The sequence below is a fragment of the Triturus cristatus genome, chromosome 2_1, assembly GCF_964204655.1.
Source record: "Triturus cristatus chromosome 2_1, aTriCri1.1, whole genome shotgun sequence".
Lineage (NCBI taxonomy): Eukaryota > Metazoa > Chordata > Amphibia > Caudata > Salamandridae > Triturus > Triturus cristatus.
In genome coordinates this window covers 380949803-380957185 of record NC_140581.1, presented here as the reverse complement: position 1 = coordinate 380957185, position 7383 = coordinate 380949803, and positions in this window count along the sequence as shown.

Genomic DNA, 7383 nt, shown 5'->3' with positions numbered 1-7383 from the left:
TGCACTTTCTAGTTCTTTGTCTATTTAAGACAAAAAAAAATTGTATTTCTTAACTCGTCTGCTGTCAAGTCAATCACATCTAAATGCAAGGAAGCAAAACTGTTATCTACTGGTTCGGTGGAGGGTTTAGATTAAGGACAGGAAGAAATGGCACTCAAGCAAGTACGCAAAGGAGTTTAAGATGTGAAAAAATGAATACGGTGCTGCCATGTCAGGGGAAACAAACCCAAACAAAACAACCCCTGCGAGTGTGTAGGTCAGGACCCACACTGTAGATATAGATCCAAGTCCTGTGCACACATTTTAGGTTGATGGTTTTAGTGTGAAAAACAATATTTAAAGAACCTTTCGTGCAGAAATTATGAAGGTCGACATCAGGAGTATCTTAATGAAGATTTTTTTTCCACTACCCAGGAAATCGAGACGTGACTACCATCCGCTAAAACCAGGGAGCTTAGATCACCCCATTACACAGACTTACACGTCCGTTCACTCGTGTTTTCAGTTTACTACTGAGACACCGGGGAAGGACGACCTTTACCCTTCCCGCCTGTCCTTTCAGTCGATGAACTCATGTCCTTACCGGGTTGGAATTATCACCGGTACTGCGACTCTCACTCCACAGATTATTTTTACTAAGGCCCTGAAGAGTCACAATTGTACCACTTTGTGATGAAACACGTGTCTTTTCTTTCTATATGGATCTGGATTGATATAAAAATCTTCATTAAGATACTCCTGATGTCGACCTTCATAATTTCTGCACAAAAAGTTCTTTAAATATTGGTTTTCACACTAAAACCATCAACCTAAAACATGTTCACGGGACTTGGTTCCACAACTGTCCAGACATAATGGGCTTGGATCATTTGTAGTAGATATGGTGATAGTGTTTCTATCTGCAAGCTCCCTAAAAATTTGCCAAAACATGCATTTTTTAATCCTCTTGATACTTCAGTTTCTAAAAGTCCTTGGCTCATGTTTAATTCTATGATGACTTTATTGCATTGTGACCTATCTTATTCTATATATGTCATGTCTCCAGATAGTAGTAGTTCAATTTTGTTTACTCTTTTAGTTTCATTCATACATGTCAATATATAGTTACTCGTTCACCTACATTTCCGAAAGGTATTGTTTCTGAAATTTCTTGCCATTTTCAGTGTTGTATTTGTGTATATTTGATTGTTTTCCAAAGTAATTAAGAACATGTAAATCTCTAGCCTCTCGAACAATGGCTGTACTACTGACAGTTGTTGTACCAGTGCAGCCTTTTTCTACTCTCAAGTGGTGGCACAAAAAAAATGCATTGAATAATACGCCCACACCAGGCCAATGAAAATGAGCAAAGAGCATGAAAATGAGCAAAGAGCTACTGCTTGGTTTTCTTGCCCTCCTCAGGTTTCTCATGTGCTTGTTGCAACCAGAATCGCTGGCAGACCTGATGGGCCATTAGTCGCGTATTGGCTCCATGTTGCAATCCAGTGACTCCATTTATGGCAGCCTAGACTCCATCAAAAAGTGAACAGAGCCGGTTCAATAGGAATGTAATAGGGCCTAATAAATAGGTACTTGATAGGAAACACGACAGAACTGGAACAGAATTAGACAAATAAAAATCAAATCATAAGAGATTATAGGTATAAAGATAAACCTTTAATGTTTATTTAGCTTTTTTTATAGAAAAATTCATTTTCAATTTATATAAATATATCTCATCAAGAACAAACATATATGAGTTTAATACAAACAATCATATTTCGCCAATACATTAATCAAAAGCATTGTGAATACCCCACTCATAATTTCAACTCAACCATACATACATTCAATCATAACCACATTCATAACATCAAATCGCATTATGGGTGACATCAAATTATCCTTGGGTGTTCGAATGGATATTTGATTGTATCTCATCCAGAGGAAACCAGATGGTACTCAGAAAAAGGGAAGGTCATCGAATCAAGCGCCAACGCGCGTTTCGGTATAGGACCCACAGGGGGGCCCCACCTTCATCAGGGCGTAGACCAGGGATAATGGGGGGCAGACACACGATCTAAAAATTTAAACAAATATCAGACCATATGAAAATATGACTTAAACAAATACAATAATGTGTTCACAAAGTTACAAATAAAGCAACAAATTAGGTGTCTTTTAAGTCCAAAACGTTTCCAGTTATATCACAGATAGCTTGCAAATAAACAGCTTAATGTATATGGCCCTTACGGGTCCAACAGTAGCATAAAACGAACAAATCACCACTAATACATGGGTGTGACATAGGAAGGAAACAGTGAATCAAACCAACTGAATAGAAAGAATAACAATCAAAATAAAAATAAATCTGCACAGAAAGGAGAATAAGGTAACTAAAAAGTTGTCAAAGTTCAAGTAGAACAAAAGATAGTTTAGAAAAGGAGACCCCAATCCAGTGAGTAGATGGAAACCTACAAAGGATGTGGAACCTATAAGATAAAGACAAGAAATAACCAGAATAGTACATACTAAAACAAACGTCTTTGGAGGGCCGTAGATATTTAACCTCCAGACCAATGTGACAACACGGTTCAGTGTTCCGTAGGAGCGTCGGGTGAGGCTCACTATTAACAAGGGTTTTCTTTCCAATTGTGGGGAGCCGACCTGAAGTAAGCACTAAAGTCAAGTGCGCCCGAAATCTAAAAAAGGCAATAAATGTGCAATATGTAAAGAGTAACTAACAATTAGCCCATGTCTCTCTAGACCGGCTCTTCAAACAGGATACTAGTTGGGGAAAAGGAAACAAATCAGTGTATGTTTAATAAACAACCTACTTGAGTTCAAAAATGGATCCTTGATAGGCGCGAGCCAGGAATGCTTCGATAGAGATCTTTATAAAATTGAGCGCATCAGACTGCAGGGTTTAGTAATGGTAAATAAATAACCCATAGCCCGTGTCCGGAAAATTGCTGGCAGGCATCGATAAAGTTTCTACAAAACAAAAGAAGCGCAATAAATGAGTGCGGTTTCTGAAGCTAACTAAGAGCAGTCTTATACAATCAATATCCCAAGCCCGTAGTTAAGTACCGGTATAAAGGTGACACGGATAAGGTAATTACAGACTCCTATCAAGGCTTAAGCGTGTGGGGCGCCGTGATCAGACCGTCCCTCACGCCGATAATACATAAACGGGAGCAACAGAAGTTATGGAGGCACTGGTAGGTTTACGTAAGTGAGCGTAGACATGTTGACCGCTGCCGTACAACTACAGGTAGCTAGGAAAGTGAACGAGGACAATCCCCAAGGATGCGAGCTCAGTAGACGAACACAATCGCATATCGGCTAACAAAGTCACTCGCATTAGACACTTACTGGCTCAGAGCAGTTCGAATCCCACACACGTTGATGTCAAAGGTACGAGGAAGGAACGGCGTCTCAGTCTCCTTCACAGTGGATTTGGAGAAAAGCCCGCTCTTGTCAAATACCTATCATTAATGATCCACCAACCAATGAAATCAAGGGTGGGAGGGAGTAGACTAAACATAGAAAGAAGATTTAGAGGAGTAAAGACCAGCACATAGTTAGGTATTCCAACATCAACCATAGGGTCAGACAGACTATCAATTCCCTTTGGTACCTGTTAAATGTCGGTAATGATGGGAGCAGCATTCCTAAACCGCTTTTTGCGTTCAAGCGAAATAAGAATCTAAAAAACTGCTTGATTAGAGGTAAAATCACGGGAAATGCAGTTCCTATTCAAACAGCCATTGTTGGACTGAAACCAGTGGAGGGCAACCATCGTTGTGGCACTTGCCAAGCATGTTCCCATGCTATGGTTGGCAACACTATTCTGGCAAATAATCGGACGATTACCCTTCACGGAATGACCAACTGCAGGTCTTCCAATGTGGTGTACATCATCATGTGCCCTTGTGATCTTCCTTACATCGGTGAAACGAGTCGGGAAATTAGATTGCGGATTTGCGAACACAGGTCCAATATTCGCACTAATAAAACATCTGCCCCTCTAGTAAATCACTGGCTAAACATGAATCACAAGGACTCTGACTTGAAATGGACTATCTTGGAAAAAATACACTCCCCCCCTGGAAGAAATCCCACCTCTATCAGGAAGAAAAGGGAGACATTCTGGATTTTTTATCTGGACTCTGTTCAGCATGGCCTCAATGAAATTATTCTATGGGAAAATGCCATCATATAATTGCTCTGAGTGCGTTTGGACCTCTTCTGCCACTTTTGATTGTACAGGAACCTATTCTCCATTTGGGAGTTTGGATGGGGTTCGTTCATTTTCTTGTGTACAATCTCAGTTTTAATTTGCCCTGTTCTGTATCTGCCTTTCTAAGTCTTACTTAATGTTTTATCATTATTTTTATTTTTATTTTCTAGCTTATCTCCGTTTTCATCTTTGTGGGGGCGACTAGCATCTATCGTCCCGATGGTTAATTTTCTTTCATTTCGATATTTCTTGAATTTGGATAGCCTTGTGATGCTTTTGCACCTCTTTGGATGATGTTTTCAACATTCCGGTTACGAGGATAAAATCTGGATATCTTCTCCTGTTTTTTCATTTTTTATTTGCGCTGCACCTTCTATTATCGTGTGGCCGCCACGGGTACACCTTTAGACCTGCACGGACTAGCTCTGTCTATCCCGTATGAATGACTCAAAGATGGCGCGATTATACCTAACTATGTGATGGTCTTTACTCCTCTAAATCTTCTTTCTATGTTTAGTCTACTCCCTCCCACCCTTGATTTCATTGGTTGGTGGATCATTAATGATAGGTATTTGACAAGAGCGGGCTTTTCTCCAAATCCACTGTGAAGGAGACTGAGACGCCGTTCCTTCCTCGTACCTTTGACATCAACGTGTGTGGGATTCGAACTGCTCTGAGCCAGTAAGTGTCTAATGCGAGTGTCTTTGTTAGCCGATATGCGATTGTGTTCGTCTACTGAGCTCGCATCCTTGGGGATTGTCCTCGTTCACTTTCCTAGCTACCTGTAGTTGTACGGCAGCGGTCAACATGTCTACGCTCACCTACGTAAACCTACCAGTGCCTCCATAACTTCTGTTGCTCCCGTTTATGTATTATCGGCGTGAGGGACGGTCTGATCACGGCGCCCCACACGCTTAAGCCTTGATAGGAGTCTGTAATTACCTTATCCGTGTCACCTTTATACCGGTACTTAACTACGGGCTTGGGAAATTGATTGTATAAGACTGCTCTTAGTTAGCTTCAGAAACCGCACTCATTTATTGCGCTTCTTTTGTTTTGTAGAAACTTTATCGATGCCTGCCAGCAATTTTCCGGACACGGGCTATGGGTTATTTATTTACCATTACTAAACCCTGCAGTCTGATGCGCTCAATTTTATAAAGATCTCTATCGAAGCATTCCTGGCTCGCGCCTATCAAGGATCCATTTTTGAACTCAAGTAGGTTGTTTATTAAACATACACTGATTTGTTTCCTTTTCCCCAACTAGTATCCTGTTTGAAGAGCCGGTCTAGAGAGACATGGGCTAATTGTTAGTTACTCTTTACATATTGCACATTTATTGCCTTTTTTAGATTTCAGGCGCACTTGACTTTAGTGCTTACTTCAGGTCGGCTCCCCACAATTGGAAAGAAAACCCTTGTTAATAGTGAGCCTCACCCGACGCTCCTACGGAACACTGAACCGTGTTGTCACATTGTTCTGGAGGTTAAATATCTACGGCCCTCCAAAGACGTTTGTTTTAGTATGTACTATTCTGGTTATTTCTTGTCTTTATCTTATAGGTTCCACATCCTTTGTAGGTTTCCATCTACTCACTGGATTGGGGTCTCCTTTTCCAAACTATCTTTTGTTCTACTTGAACTTTGACAACTTTTTAGTTACCTTATTCTCCTTTCTGTGCAGATTTATTTTTATTTTTATTGTTATTCTTTCTATTCAGTTGGTTTGATTCACTGTTTCCTTCCTATGTCACATCCATGTATTAGTGGTGATTTGTTCGTTTTATGCTACTGTTGGACCCGTAAGGGCCATATACATTAAGCTGTTTATTTGCAAGCTATCTGTGATATAACTGGAAACGTTTTGGACTTAAAAGACACCTAATTTGTTGCTTTATTTGTAACTTTGTGAACACATTATTGTATTTGTTTAAGTCATATTTTCATATGGTCTGATATTTGTTTAAATTTTTAGATCGTGTGTCTGCCCCCCATTATCCCTGGTCTACGCCCTGATGAAGGTGGGGCCCCCCTGTGGGTCCTATACCGAAACGCGCGTAGGCGCTTGATTCGATGACCTTCCCTTTTTCTGAGTACCATCTGGCTTCCTCTGGATGAGATACAATCAATTCATCCATTCGAACACCCAAGGATAATTTGATGTCACCCATAATGCGATTTGATGTTATGAATGTGGTTATGATTGAATGTATGTATGGTTGAGTTGAAATTATGAGTGGGGTATTCACAATGCTTTTGATTAATGTATTGGCGAAATATGATTGTTTGTATTAAACTCATATATGTTTGTTCTTGATGAGATATATTTATATAAATTGAAAATGAATTTTTCTATAAAAAAAGCTAAATAAACATTAAAGGTTTATCTTTATACCTATAATCTCTTATGATTTGATTTTTATTTGTCTAATTCTGTTCCAGTTCTGTCGTGTTTCCTATCAAGTACCTATTTATTAGGCCCTATTACATTCCTATTGAACCGGCTCTGTTCACTTTTTGAAGTATTTTGCCTCTTACCCCGCATTTACCGGTTCTTTAACTCGTTATTGGGGTCCCCCTTTGTATTGGTAGCCTAGACTCCATCTGCAGTTTTTAAAATCCTGTTAAATGAACTTTAGCATGTGTGGGGTGGTTCTGCTCAGAGCCTTGAGAGTGAGGTACTTTATTCACGTTTTTAGACTCTAAAGTCTTCTAAGAATCTCTGCAGTGTTCATCTCCTCAAGAGGCGAAAGGGGATTTCTACATTTGCAGACAGGCCAGAATCATGGAAAAGACTCTTTGTGGGAGAAAGAAAATAATATGTAGTACAAGGCAGTACAGTACTTCCAGTGCTGTAGGTCTGAGGATAACTAAAGACATGTCTGAAAAAATATTTATCAGCATTGATATATATGTCAAGTTTTTGCAATAGCATTCACACACCCCATGTCACAAGACTTATCGTCTCAGTTCTGGACAATTCACCTTCACCGTTACGAAAGGGGCCTTGTTGGTTAGCCTTTTCCTATTATAGGAAAAGTCATAAAACCCTTGCAAAACCCTAGCAATGAAAGGATTGTTAGTTAACAGGACACCCTGAGAATTCCACTCTTAATGACTCACTTTTAGCTTACATTCCCTGAACCATGAATAATAACTC